Genomic DNA, 16152 nt, shown 5'->3' on the forward strand with positions numbered 1-16152 from the left:
CAGGGTAACCTGTTGTCAGGCAGAATGATACAATTTCCTCCCATTCCCCCCTTTTCCAGTGCATTCTGTTTAACCTTAAAAATATTATTTAAAACATAATAATCTTAAGAAACCTTGCATTCATAATAATATTTGTAAAAATGACCATAAAGAGAAATACATATCTGAATAGAATCCTGGAATAATAAATATGGATGTTATACTGTAGCAGTCAAAGAATCAAAGAATCCCTACAGTGCAGAAAGAGGCCATTCAGCCAATCAAGCCTGCATCAACAACAATCACAACCAAGCTCTATCCTCATAACCCCATGTATTTGACCTGCTAGATCACTGGAGATAAGCCACACAGACACAGGGAGAATGTGCAAACTCCCACGTATTTACCCTGCTAGTCCCCCTAACACAAAGAGTCAATTTAGCATGGCCAATTAACGTAACCCGCACACCTTTGGAGTGAAAATCGGCCCACCCAGAGGAAACCCACCCAGACACAGGAGAATGTCTATGTGGAGTTTGCACAGTCACCGAGGCCAGAATTGAACCCGGGTCTCTGGCGCTGTGGGGCAACAGTGCTAACCATTAAATAAGAGGAATGAGTTTCAATAAGCCAAATGGTTTTGTTTTGTCCTTAGATTTTATTATGTTAAGAGTCAAGGAAAGTGCTGGGCAGGTACAGGTCAGCTGGTCTATCAAGCTTATTCCGACACTCTTGATGGCTGGAACACCATGACTGGACTCTTCCAGCAATACCCATACCCTGAACTCCCACCACCACCCTGCAGCATCTAATGCCCTAGGAGACATAAAAATAAACTAAAAAAACACACTCTGATAAAAAAATGTTCTGATCATTTAGTTTGGTGATTATGTTTGTCACACCCATAACCCAATCTAAATGAGTTTCATTAAAGGCTACTCAAACACAACTTTCAAAGATTTCTGATTAACATTCTCTGCACTGTAACAATCAACAGAAAGCTTTAGTGCTCTCTTTTAACACAAAGATTTTGATTGAATTGAATGGAATTTCCTATATACCATTCTTCATCACTTGAGATTCAAACAAACCTTTGTAGAATGAATCATGAAGCTTTATTCATTTCGAAAGGTCGTATGTAGAACTGGTGACATTTATTTCTTACCTTTCTGATTGTAGGGGCAAAAACATGTGTACCTTGAATCGCTTGACCTTTGTGTTTGAAATAAAACCTTTAGATCTCTGGCTTCATGGGCTTTCCAGGTAGACAATCATCAACACAAGGTATCATTATGCATTGATGACATTCTCTTATGTGAGACAGAGCCATTGGTCTCCCTGTCCAGCCTGTTCATCGTGATTAATGACTGGAGTCAGCTCTCAGGCTACAGAATTAAGTTAGATAAATCAGCAGCTATACCTATTAATCCATCTATGCCTGGCAGTATTCGCACCAACTTCCTTTTTTGGTGAGCTAATAAAGTCTTTAAATATCTCAGAATAAACAGGCTCACAGCTCATGGTACCCTTTTAAAGGGATAACAACCCTTTTAGCTGAAGAGTATCCAAGATGATATTTGCAAAACATCACATGTTTTTCTTTCTTTGTTAGATTGTGTCAGTGTGACGATGATTAATAAGCTGACAAAATTGTTATTTATTCCAAACCTTGATGTGGCCAACCCTGCCGAGATCTTTCTAAGTCTTAATGAAATATTCACTCCTTTTAATACGTTAATGTAAAAAGTCAGGAATGACAGTACAAAAATTTTGCAGTGATTGGAATGAGAGTGTTTTCTACACTTGAATCAGTATTACGGCATTGCAACTGATCGCAATCTTTCAGTCCGATCCCACAGACTGCCTTGAGGCAACAGTCAGGAAAATCTATTCTTTCACCTCAGGACAGAATTTTCCACTCCTGCCTTTGTTGGAATTGTGGGCAGGGCCACCAGGGAAGGAAGCCTATGAGGGAGGAGGGGGCTGAGCGGGGAGAAGGGATGAGAGGTTCTGAGGGGGAAGGGGACTGAGTGGCGGGGCCTGAATGGGGAGAAGGGATGAGGGGTTCTGAGGGGGAAGGAGGCTATTGGGAGATTTGAGTGGGGAGGGAGGGGATGAGTGGGGTTCTGAGGAGGAAGGAGGCTGAGAGGGGGGTCTGAATGGGGAGAGAGGATGAGTTGGGTTCTGAGAGGGGAAGGGGCCTGAGTGGGGGCTCTGAAGGGAGAGTTGGGTTGGGTCACCCTCATGCTTGAGTTGCATGGTGGGGTGAGGGGGAAGAGCGACCCACTATTTGAGTGTTGAGCGAGGAGGAGGCCACGTTTTGCAGAGGGATTGGTGGTGTTCCCCCAGACCCTTGGGGTCCAGTAAACCATTTCTACATTGATGAGGACTAACAGCAAAGTCCACCTGGTGCAGTTCCTGCTGGAAAGATGGCTGATTGGTGGGGAACTGGAGAATGGGTCGTAAAACTTGTGAATTGTATTACAATTAGCCTTTTTGCATAAATTATAAGGTGGCTGCCCGTGATGGGCGGGAACTGAAGGGCGAACTCCCATAGGCGAGCCGGGAGCATCGTGACTTGCGGTGCCATACCCATTTTATATCCAATATCCTTTAGTCCAGGTCATCACAATTCTCACCAGCAGCGAGTGGAGCCGGAGAAACCCCACCCACCCCATGTCTCCAAAATGGAAAATTCCTCTCTTACTTTCCATTTGCCTAGTTCTATAAGCACATGTTTGTGATAATGCTTATTTTGATTCTTTACCACACATGAGTTGGTAATGGAATTTGGCCGCTTGGAATGACAAATGATGAATATAATATTGCAATATACTTTCCTTTGATAACAAATTGGAATGGAAGAAATTCTGAGCTACAGAAAGGCTGTCCAACTAGTCTAGAGAATGTATTTTGTTGTGTGAATGAAACATCTCAAAACAAATGTAAATACTTCCTTCTTTACCATATCTGTAATATATATGTGTGATATATAGCTATATCTTTACTGTTGTATTTATTGGAGTCAATTTTTATGTGATGCATACATCAGTTGGGTAGAAGGCTGCTCCATCTGCCCAGTGCAATTGGTGGGGCCCTGGAGCCACTTTTAATGTTGGGTGGCTTTGTCGTGCATTTGGCACACTGCCAGCAATAGTCATGCTCTTGGGAGGTAACTTGCCAATGGTCAAGCCATCTGGCTGTAGGCACAGTCTTACCAGATGGGCTTGGCGATGCTGGGAAAATAGTATGAGAGGCCAAAAATCTGATTCAACGCCAGACTCTTTTTACTGGCGAGAATTGTTTCTCACCCAGAAAGGGCGGAAAGCTTATTAGCATCACATTGCCTGGATTTCCATCTCATTCAGAAGTTGAGCGCAGCTGCTTCCCACCTCTCCGGCATGACATCACGTGATGCAAATTACTACACCACCAGCAGAGACCAAGTGCCATGGTCACGGCAGGGGGAATCGGAGGCCACTGAAGACCTCAAGTGGTGGGGGCAAGGCTGGATTGTGCCTATCTAGCACACTGTCAGTCCCAGTTGGGCACTAAGTGAGCCAGAGGCAGTGCCAAGGTAGTGGGCTCTGCGCGGGACCTGCAGATTGAGGTGCCCTGGTGAAGTGGTGCCTGAGCTGCTGAAGCTGGTTTCACTGGCGTGTTTAGGCTCCAACCTCCGTACCGGTGCAAAGATCCCAGCTGTCCATAAAAATGACTCGAGTGCCAAAAAATTGCAATCTGCAGCATGGCAACAAGACAGGCACGGAGGACTCGCATTTTCTCATTGTTATGGCACTTTGGGGAAAATTTAGTCCTGTGTGTTTGCTATTTAAAAGCAGCCTGCAGACCATGGATTGTTAAACTCAACGCAGATTCGTCAGTGTTGAATGGATAGTGAAATGAAAAGGGGGCAGCCCTGAAAATATGTGACAAGTTAAACAAAATACCAAGTATATTGAACAATGGTGGCTGAAATTTAATAGAGACAAGTGTACAGATGCATATAGGAAAGAAAAATGGACCACCTGCATACTTCATAGTATGAAGTCGAAAATATGTAGGTGAAAGGGAATCCTAACTAAACATATCTAACTTTGAAATAATCTAAGTTGATGATGACTAAGCTGATTCTTTTTATACATAAATAACTGTCATTTCCATTAGTAAAATGCAGAGCCAGCTCACTCTATGAAAAAAGAGAAGGTTGAAGATGTCAAGTGTTGTGAGACTGTCAAGATATTTGTCACTACTGGTTTGCAATGTTGTTATAATTCTAATAGCATTGATGTGAAAGTAAATATGCCTCAAATGCAAATCTATTTGATTGTAAAGCCTTTTTTTTGCTTTCTTTTAATAACCTTAACCAAAATATATAATCTTATTTTACTTAAAAGTGAGATGAATAGATTGTGCATGGAAGTGGAGTTTATCATTTATTTCTGCCTATCTCTAAGCTTGCAGAGTACATTTCTTTTTCCATTTCATGTGTGTGGAGTCATGTGGAATCACATTGGCCATAGTTATAGGAGGACAGTTGTCCATTGAAACTTACCAAAGGTAACATTCCCATCTACTTTCCTTGTTACAATTCAGAAATGAACTCACATTAAGTCAGTTGATGATGAATGCTAAGTTCATTTAAAAGAATTTAAAATCTTTCTTTCACTGTGCACAGATTCCAATCTCATTATAACACAATAACAAAGAGCCAAAATATAGCCAGGGATTTTAATTATTAGAATAAGATACATGCTAATGTGGCTTTCCCCAGTATAATACAAAATGGAACAGGAGAGAATATCAAGCATTCAGTCATAACCTTATAGTCAGTAGATTTGGGGGATACTTTATCTTGCATAATTTACTGATTTTAATGAATGTCAGAAACAATGACAGCCACGTGTTCTTTTGATTATTTTTATTCATCTTTTTGTGTTTCGTTCCAGGAGACATGTCACCAAAGGGATGTAAACCTAAGTCAAGAAAATCACAATTAAAAGAGAGAATCAAGAAACTGGGCCTGTTTCTACCAGAGCAGAAAAGGCTAGGTGGAGCTTTAATATGTGCAATGCACTCCAAGAGAAACATTTATTGTCTTATTGATTAATGCATTTAAATAGACTAGATACCCGTCAGATTGGAATTATAGAGGTTTACAGAACAGAGGAAGAGCTTTGGGACCATCATATTCATGTTGGCTCTTTGCTAGAGCCATTATTGAACATGTATCAAATGGTTATTTATTAGTGTCACAAGTAGGCTTTCATTAACACTGCAATGAAATTACTGTGAAAATCCACACCCTGGGGCCTGTTCGGGTACCCTGAAGGAGAATTTAGCATGGCCAATGCACCTAACCAGCACATTTTTCAGGTGTGGGAGGAAACCGAAGCACACGGAGGAAACCCATGCAGACGCGGGGAGAACATGCAGACTCCGCACAGACAGTCACCCAAAGCCAGACATCGAACCTGGGTCCCTGGCGCTGTGGGGCAGCAGTGCTAACCATTGTGCCACCATGCCTGATAGAAAATAAACTAACTTTATTTATGGAACTATATTAATTGGACTCTATAAAACTTAAGCCATGGAACTGAATTGATTCAACTTATGCTTAATATAAAACTTAGTAAAAAGAAAAAAAAATTCACCAAAAATTAGCTGCTGTATGTGGAGAATCAAATCCTGGTTTTGTGTGTGTGTGTGTGTGTGTGTGTGTGTGTGTGTGTGTGTGTGTGTGTGTGTGTGTGTGTGTGTGTGTGTGTGTGTGTGTGTGTTGGGGGGGGTTGCGCATCCTGCCGCACTAATTTTTTACCACAGCAGGCTGAGAAAATCGCATGTTGGCCGCTACACAGGATTCGCACGTGTGTACCCACCACGTACACTTCTCCCAGCACTGGATATCAAGCACCGTCAGAACCACACTAGAAACCAGCAGGAACATTAGGTAAGTCATTTTAATATACTTCACATATCATTTTAATGTGAATAGTGGGCCCGGGACTGAATTCTCTGGGCCGGCTAGCATCTCCTACCGTGTTAGGAGCATTTCACTCTAGTGGGGCTCAGATAGCTCCCCAATTTTGGAGTGAAGGAGGGGCAATTGGGGCCCCCCAGGGAGTTGGGCGGTGAGGGATTGGTGTCCCATTGATATGGGCACCCTCGCAGTGCCAACCTGTGCCCCTGGCACTGCCCAAGGGACAAAATGCTCATGCCCATGGGGCACTTTGGCACTGCCCACTGGGCACTGGGCAGTGCTAAGGGGCAGGGCTTAGGGGAAGGGCCTAAGAGCGATCAGTGGGTGTGGGGGTCCCGCTACCAATCTGCATGGGGCTGGAGGGAGGCCAATAACAGGGGCGGGCTGTAGGCTGGTCAGCGGGGAGGTCTTCTGGGGGGGTGGGGGGTGGTGGTGGTCAGCGGAGGGGGGGGTTGGCCAGAGGATTGGGGGACAGGTTAGCTGGAGATCAGGGTGCTCTGGGATGGGAGGGGGGTCAGGACTGGCCCACAAATGGATGGAGGGGGGCACGATCAGACCATGGGGGGCTAGGGGGGCAGAACCATGGGGGTCCCAGGCTAGCCAGTGATCAGGAGGCTGACAGTTCGGGGCCACTGCACTTGCTGAATTCATCCTCCTGAGCGGGAAAAGACCAAACTCTCCCCCCACCGAAATTTGATGATGTTCATGATTATGACCTCTGAACTGTGGGAGATTCTAGTGTGAATTCCCACTGAAAAAACAGTCATGATTTACACCAGTTTTCCCATGAATTCAGCACTTGGAACTTTTTTTGGGAGAATTGTGGCCCTAATGCCTCAAAGTAAAGATTTGATCCTGTGTCAACCTTTGACCCAGAAGTAGTACAGTAAGGAAAAAGTGTAATCTCTTTGAAATGTCTGTTGAATCTGTATTAGTTCTTTCGAGTATCTGAAAAGGACTTAGTTTTCATCAATTGTAAAGGAATCAGTTGTCATTTTCTTGGATAATAAGACATGCAGGTCCATGTGACCTGGTGATATTTGACTTGGAAGCAGTAACAACAGGAAGGCGGTTAAGATGCAGAAGCTGTTAGCAGACATAAAGGAGGGCTGTAAGCAGAAGGCGATCAGCATACAGATGAGATACAAAGAAGTGTGCAGCAGGACACAGCTTGAAACTCCTGGTGTGTTTAGGAGCAAGCCAAGCTTGCTACGAGAAGGTAAATTTTCTATCGGCAGTAAGAAACATAGAATTCCAGAAGCTCTTGGGGAGCAACGTACAAATGAGCTAAAAGGGACAGAATCCACGAAACAGTCTGCTTAACTCAGACATATGTGGGAAAGTGAGAGACCTTACATATCAGAAGCTATTATTGCACCTTTGTGCAGAGTGAAGCTGGGCAGGGAATGAGGCAAGACTTTGGGCGGGATTCTGTCATTGTGGATGCCACAAGACCGGAAATTCCTGCCCAAGCTCAATGAACCTTTAAATGTATTTCATATCGCCCACTACAATTCCCACAGAGGGCAAGACAGGAGAACTTCAGCCTTTGGTGCATTAACTATTTCAAGTGAAATTTATCTTGCATTTGAAGTATCATTCCCCCTGCTCATTCATGTGTAATTTCAGTTGGCTCCGATTTATGTTAAAGGAAATCTACAAAGAGTGGAATCTTATTTGTAATTTTTTTTCCATTTGGGCATCATTTAGTTAACTTGTTTATTTTGGTTTAGGTTTTCCCTATGGCATCATAACAGCCATAAGGCATTCAAAAATGTCAAAAGATTTATTGAACATAATAAGAACATAAGAAATAGGAGCAGGAGTAGGCCACCTAGCCCTTCAAGCCTGCCCCACCATTCAATAAGATCATGGCTGATCTGAAGTGGATCAGTTCCACTTTCCCACTTTCTCCCCATAACCCTTAATTCCCTTGTCTATCAAAAACCTATCTACCCGTGACTTAAATATATTTAGCGAAGTAGCCTCCACCACTTCAATGGACAGAGAATTCCAGAGATTCACCACCCTTTGAGTGAAGAAGTTCCTCCTCAACTCCGTTCTAAACTGCTCCCCCCCCCCCCTTATCTTGAGGCTGTGCCCTCTTGTCCTGCTATCCTTTCTAAGCAGGAAGAATCTCCCTACCTCTACCCTATCCATCCCTTTCATTATCTTATACGTCTCTATAAGATCCGCCCTCATCCTTCTAAACTCCTACGAGTACAGACCCATGGTCTTGCATGGATTTTTAATGCAACTTTTGAATGACATTGGCTAGGAAAGAGTGTAAATCTGTGTTGATCCTGGGGTGTATTATTTCCAACTCTTCGCACATCCCGACAATCTGTTTAGCTTAACTCTTGATTTTGTGCGATCACCAGAATGTCATTTTAAAGTTCAACGTTATGACGCAAGGTTATACTTATATATTTTTATGTGGATTTAAACTCGAATTGTAGCATCGTGGGGAGCTGGTGGTCTAATGGTATTATTGCTAGGTTATTAATCCAAAAACTCAGCTAATATCATGGGGACCTGGGTTCGAATCTCGTCACGGCAAATGGTGAAATTTGCATTCAAAAAAATAAATATCTGGAATAAAGAGTCTATTGATGACCATGAAATCATTGTCGATTATTGGGGAAAACCCATCTGGTTTGCTAATGTCCTTTAGGAAGGAAAATCTTCCACCCTTAACTGGTCTGAACTACATGTGACTCCAGAGCCACAGCAATGTGGTTGATTCTCAACTGTCGCCCAAGCGATGGCAATAAATGCTGGCCAACCAGCGATGCTTGTGTCCCATAAATGAATTTAAAAAAGCATTGTTGTGGTAAACTCTAGAATCTGACTCCAACTTAATCTAGACAGGGTTGTCTATACCTCCTGGATAAGGAGTTCACTGCAATATCAATGTGAATGAAAAATACTATAGAAATCCTGCACATTTTGCTAATTCAAGATAAGGCCTGCAAGACATAACAGGCTACAAGATGAAGGCATGTAAAATGGCTCCAACGCACCCCTCCCTGATGAGCTCAATGCACTCTATACCCTTTTGAGCAAGAGGTCAGCAAGAGCATGCCCTCCACCATTGAAGCCCTGGATGAACCTGTATCTGAGGTCACCATTGTAGATGTCAGAGCAGCTTTCTCAAAGGTCAATCCAAGGAAAGCAACTGGCTTGGATGGAGTACCCAGACAATCAGTCAGATCCTGTGCAGACCAGCTGGCGGGAGTATTCGCAGACATCTTCAACCACTCTTTACAACAATCTGAATTGCCTCTCTGCTTCAAGAAGATGGCCATCATCCCGATACCTAAGAAAAAAAAGCTGCGTGCCTTAATGACCGGTGGCTCTGACATCCATCATTACGAAGTGCTTTGAAAGGCTAGTCATGGCACAAATCAATTCCAGCCTCCTTGTCTACCAGGATTCACTACACTTTGCCTACTGCCACAACAGGTCCATAACAGACACCATCTCCCTGGCCCTGCACTCAACCCTGGAACACTTAGATAACAAGGACGCCTATGTCAGGCTCCTATTTATTGTCTACAGCTCAGCCTTCAACACCATTATTCCCACAAAGCCCATCTCCAAATTCCGTGGCCTGGGCCTTGGCACCTCCTTCTGCAACTGGATCCTGAACTTCCTAACTCACAGACCACTGTCAGTAAGGATAGGCAACAACTCTTCCTCCACGATCATCCTCAACACTGGTGCCCAACAAGGCTGTGTTCTCAGCTCCCTACTGTAATCCTTATACACCTATGACTGTGTGGCCAAATTCCCCTCCAGCAAATTTGAAAATCAAATTGGTGACACCACCGTAGTGGGTCGGATCCCAAACAGTGGTGAGGCAGAGTGCAGGAATGAGATGGAGAATCTGGTGAACTGGTGCAGCAACAACAATCTCCACCTCAATGTCAACAAAACAGAAGAGATTGTCATCGACTTCAGAAGCGTAAAGGAGAACATGCCCCTGTCTAACTCAACTGGGATGAAGTAGAAAGGGTTGGGAGCTTTAAGTTTTTTGGTGTTCCAGATCACCAATAATCTGTCCTGGTCCCCCCATGCTGACACTATAGCGGACACTAAACCCACCAACACCTCCACTTTCTCAGAAGACTAAGGAAATATGGCATGTCAGCTACGACTCTCACCAATTTTTACAGATGCACCATAGAAAGCATTCTTTCTGGTTGTATCACAGCTTGGTATGGCTCCTGCTCTGCCCAAGACAGCAAGGAATCACAAAAGGTCGTGAATGTAGCCCAATCCATCACGCAAACCAGGTTCCCATCCATTGACTCTATCTACACTTGGCAAAGCAGCCAGCATAATTAAGGATCTCACGCATCTCAGAAATTCTTTCTTCCACCTTCTTCTGTCAGGAAAAAGATACAAAAGTCTGAGGTCACGTTCCAACTGATTCAAAAACAGCTTATTCCCTACTGCTGTCAGACTTTTGAATGGACTTATCTTGCATAAAGTTGATCATTCTCTATACCCTAGCTATGACAGTAACACTACATTCTGTACTCTCTTGTTTCCTTCTCTATGAATGGTATGTTTGTTTGTATAGCACACAAGAAACAATACTTTTCACTGTATGTTAATACATGTGATAATAATAAATCAAATCAAATCAAATTCAGTAAGAGCTTTGTTTAATGTACTGAGTGTAGGTGCTCTCACCAGCCCCTCAATGCTTTGATTATAATATGAAGATTCCCTTGGATCTGAGAGTCCCAGTTACAAGCAGGTGGTATCAATAAGATTATATAGTCTTCAAATAGACCTTATAGCTACCAATCTGAGAATGATAATTACAATAAAGTCATACCCTAATGTCAATTGACATCTATCTTTATTAAGAAATTTGTGTTTCAATGTGTGCTTTGGCTTAAATAAATTGCTAGCCTACAGCAAAAAAAATCTTTTTAGTTTATATTTTGTATCATAAAAAGAGTGGCACAGTGGTTCGCACTGCTGCCTCACAGCTCCAGGGACCTGGGTTCGATTCCTGGCTTGGGTTACTGTTTGTTTGGAGTTTGCATGTTCTTCCCATGTCCGTGTGGGTTTCCTCTGGGTGCTCCGGTTTGCTCCCACAGTCCAAAGATGTGCGGGATAGGTGCATTAGCCATGCTAAATTGCACCTTACTGTCCCAGGATGCGTAGGTTAGAGAGATTAATGGGGTAAATATGTGGGAATATGGGGATAGGGCCTGGGTGGGATAGTTGTCAGTGCAGACTCGATGGGCCAAATTGCCTCCTTCTACATTGTGGAGTTTCTATGATTCTATGAAAAAAGCATTTGGCTCAAAGCAGTTCATCATTTTTACTGTAGTTTTGTCAATTCAGTGAATATTGTACATTTGAGATTTCTTTTCTGATGTTTATTGAACTTTTTGCCTATGGGTCTGCTTGTGATGTCACAAATCACAGAATTGGCCCAGAATTTGCTGGCAAAGAAACTGGTGAATTTAATGGTGCATGCAGTTCTTAACTGCATAAATCAGCCAGGTAATTGTAGTGGGGGAGCAATCTCCTGTGAATTGTGAATCAGCCTGAGTTGCTGGAGGATTTATGATTCTCCATCATCAGCACTGTGAAAATTATAGCTTACTTACAATCTCCTTGCGATTCTCACGAAGTTGCTTCATTCGCACACTAATTGCCCATTAAATTCACCGCAAGTAATTCTGCTATTTAACAGTGTATCTTCTTTTTTAATGAGGAGTTTCTGGTAATGCCAATCAACCACTCCACTCCAAGAAAGGGACCAGTTCAAACTGTGGCGTCTCTTTCCTACACATAGTAAGGGCAGAATCTTGCGCCTGCATTTGCCGCCAGTATAAATGGTGACACGGGTGCAAAGTCTCACGAGAGCTGGGTAATGAGATTCTCGCCAGCAAGATTTTTAATGGGTCTCCCTACCATATGATTTCTCCCCTCCACCCACAGAACTATTGAACCATAGAAAATTACAGCTCAGAAACAGGCCTTTTGGCCCTTCTTGTCTGTGCCGAACCATTTTTTGCCTAGTCCCACTGACCTGCACTTGGACCAAATCCCTCCACACACCTCTCATCCATGTACCCGTCCAAGTTTATCTTAAATGTTAAAAGTGACCCCGCATTTACCACTTTATCCGGCAGCTCATTCCACACTCCCACCACTCTCTGCGTGAACCCCTCACTGAATATTCAAAATTCACCGATATCCATTGGTGAGGTTCACAACGACTTTAACAGAACAGGATTCAGTCGAAGGGATCCCTTCAGGACCATTAAGGTAAGTATAGCCCCTGAAGTGGGAAGGGATGCCTGGGCACTGCTCCCTGGCACTGCTGTGGGGTAGGGGTCCTCCATATCCATGGGGGACGTGCGGAGTTTAATCTCAATGCTGATCGGAGGCCCTTTAAAGATAGTGCCCTGATCTCCATGGAGCCGGCCTTGCTGCGTCTATCAGGCCCCACCCCACTAGGGTGACAGAGTAAATGGTGCCACCAGATTTTTTTCTGTTCAAAGTGGCTGAAAATCTGGGGACGATTTTCCCAGCCTGCTGCACTGCTTTAGCAGCACTGTGGGCTGGGAGACATAAGCAGAGACCATTAAGTAGCCTCCCCCATGGACGCCATGGCCTCTGCGAGTCTCTGCCCACCAGATTTCCGCTGCCGTCAGTCCTACACCAGAAATTATACACTGGAGCTGTGTAGTCTATTTAAATTAGGATTTCCATTTCATTTCTATGTTATTATTCTTCATAACTTATATATATACATATATATATATATACTAGGTAGTGCAGTTAAAGGGGTTAAGAGTAGGCTGTAATGAATAGTTTAAAATGCTGCACCTTACAACATGAAAGATGCAAGTGTTCTGTTCTTATTCCTTGAGAAAGGCATGGATTTGCAGTCAGACAGTCTGGCCTAGAATGTCCTAATAGAATTGTGAATTGACGGGCTACAGATAATCATATTTAATATCTGTGCTAAATTCTAAAAATCTAAATTCTATTATCTAATTATGTAAATACTGCTTTGCTTATCTCATCATTAAAATCTCTCATTGAATGTTAAAATCAGTCAATAAGGTTGTGCTACTGATTCAGAGCTACTCTAGGTTCAGTATTTCATTGAATGTTGCCATTAAAATTGTTCCAAGCAAATGAAAATGTGGCAGCTCATGACTACTACTTCATGAAGTTGCAGTAAGTCTCCTTTTTCATCATTTTTTTGAACTATCATTATGATGGTTACTTATCCTGGTTATTTTAAACATGATTTCTTCAGTTCAGTTTTCAACATAACTATTTTATATTAGTTTACAATGGTAACAGGGTGATTCTCCCAGCTTGCTGTTCTGCTTCTGTAGCGCAGTGGGCCTGGAGATTAGAATCCATTTCACGATCTCTTCACTTGGCACCACAGCCTCCACGAGCAGCTGGATTTCCAGACCTGTCAGCTCTGCACCAGGAATTGGCACAGAGCTGCATAAATTAAAGCAATGCTCTTTTGAATATATTTTAAATCCCGTAAGCCAATCTGGGACTACAGTCACCGCTGGAGTGAGGGGGGAGAATCAAAGCCCCCAAGAGGTCAGGGGTAAGGAGAGGTGTTCCCTGGGCATTGCCAGCTTGGCAGTGTCAGCATGACTCCCAGCACTGCCCAAGGGGCAATATGACAATGCCCAAGGGAGCATCTTGGCACTGCTGACTAGCAGTGCTAAGGGAGTGGGGCCTAATGGGGATAGAGCCTCTGGTGGGGGAAGGGATGTGAGGAATTGGTGGAGGTGGAGGTTCCTGTTGCCACTTTGCATAGGGATCATGAGCAGAGGGAGGGAGGGAGGCCAGCGAACAGGGCATCAGAGCTGCTGGGGGGTAGTGAGGGAGATCAGGGTCGGGGGGGGTGGTCGAGGTGTTGAGGCTGGCCCGGACATGCTCGCAGGCTGTTGGGGGATGGGAGGGGCCACGATGCAGAGTTGCGGGTTGGCCAGCAATCGGGTCGATAGTGCGGCGCTGACAGATCGGTGCAGGTGCAAAGGCCCACTCAGCGCTATGCTGCCAGCCTTTCCAGCAGGAATAGGCCCCTCACCCAGATTTTTACTGTGATTTGTACTCATGCACTCTGCAGTGCACAGAGTGTGGCAGATTCATTTTGAAACTCATGCAGAAAAAACCGACAGGATTTGCTCCAGATTTTACACAAATCCGACACTTAGAATTTTTTTGGGATAATCCCATCCCTCAACAGTGCACAAATGACAGAGCAACTCACGTACTAAGGTACGATACTCTGGAAATTCATTCTTTCTGACGATAGTGTTTTGCCTAAATCTCCATCACTTCACCTGTGACTTAAAGAAATATTTAAGAAATACAATTTTCAGTTATTATTCAGATCTTCTATTCATTACAGTATGTTATGTTTAAACAAGCATAATCATTAATTTACAAATCAATCTTCTATGGTATTACATATAGTAAATTCAGATATTGTGACCATTTTCTTTGCTGTGTCTGATATATTCATAATATTGAATATTTCTTTCCTCTTTCCTTCTCAGCCTCACTGTTTTTCTCTCCATAAACCTTCTCCTGCTTTCTCCCCCTGTCCACCCCCCTTTAGATGAGAGATGGTGTGTTGTGATGGAAATAGGAGCCATCAATGACTGCAGGGTGCTATGGGGTTGGGAAATTATGCCTCAGTGGTTCTCTTTCCATTTCCTCTCACAAATAGTTATGCTTCTCCCATCATATGTCCTATCTCTTCCCCTTTCCATCAAATCTTCATTGCCGTAACTGCCCCAACTCATTCTCTATAAACTGTCCACTCAACCCACGTACCTTTCCTCCTTTTCTCCATTGTAAATCACTCTCTACCAATTCTCCCAATTTTTGAATTCATGTGCAAATATTTAGAGGCTAGACATCCTTGTCTCCCTTCCTCCTGTTTACCCCAAGTCACATTTCACACCCCTCCCCATTCCCACTGGCAACTTCATTCTATCTCCTTTTTTTCTCTCTCTGTCTCTCTTTTTCCTCCAGAGATTATATTCGGAAGCATCTGACTCCCAGTATGACTACATAGTTGCTATGGTGGGTGGAGAGTTTTGGTCATCTTATTGTCTAGTTGCAACACCAACTGGAGCAGGGGGCCTTTTCTTTGTCCAGCTTTTGTGTGTAGTCCCAATAAAGCTTTACAATGTGTTTCAACAGATTTCTCATTTTCCATATTTTTGTACCTCTCTTTGATTTATCGTGTTACTTAGCTATTCACATACCAAATTAAATACATCTCATAATGCAAGTAAATTATTTAGAATTTGAGCTTAATATGAAAGAAAGATACAAGTAGAGGGTGACTGGACTGGCCAGAGTGTGGTGATTTGATTTTGAGAGATGAGACCAGAGCTAGAGTATTGTGTGCAGTTTTGGTATCCTTATCTGAGGAAGGATGCCCTTGCCATAGAGGGAGTACAGTGAAAAATTACCAGGCCAATTCCTGGCATGGCAGGTCTGTCATATGAGGAGAGACTAAGTTGGTTAGGATTATATTCACAGGCGTTTAGAAGAGTAAGAGGGGATCCCATACAAACTTATAAAATTCTAACAGGGTTAGACAGTTTAGATTCAGAAAGAATGCTCCCAATGGTGGGGGAGTCCAGAACTAGGGGATCATAGTTTGAGGATCAGGGATAAATCCTTTAGAACTGAGGTGAGGAGAAATTTCTTCACCCAGAGGTTGACGAATGTGTGGAATTCACTAACACCGAACGCAGTTGAGGCCGTAATGTTATCTGATTTCAAGAAGAAATTAGATTTTGCTCTTGGGGCAAAAGAAATCAAGGGATATGGGAGGTAAGGGGGATCAGGATATTGAATTTGATGATCAGCCATGATCAAGATGAATGGTGGAGTAGACTGGAAGGGTTGAATAGCCTACTCCTGCTTCTAGTTTCTATGTTTCTATGAGAAGAGTAGTCTCCTTTTCCTGTACTCAAGTTGGACTTTGGTAGAATTCTAAAGGGCAAGATCAATTAAATGAATGGATGGAGGAACTGGAAATTAATTTTTAATGTAAGTAAGCCTAATTACAAATGTTATGCAGATTAGAGCAAGAAACTTAAAACATGCCTACATATGTCAAAGATAGAACTCAAAAATATTTGATGGCGATCATTAAA

This window comes from Carcharhinus amblyrhynchos, chromosome 3, assembly GCF_965287045.1.
Source record: "Carcharhinus amblyrhynchos chromosome 3, sCarAmb.v2.hapA, whole genome shotgun sequence".
NCBI lineage: Eukaryota > Metazoa > Chordata > Chondrichthyes > Carcharhiniformes > Carcharhinidae > Carcharhinus > Carcharhinus amblyrhynchos.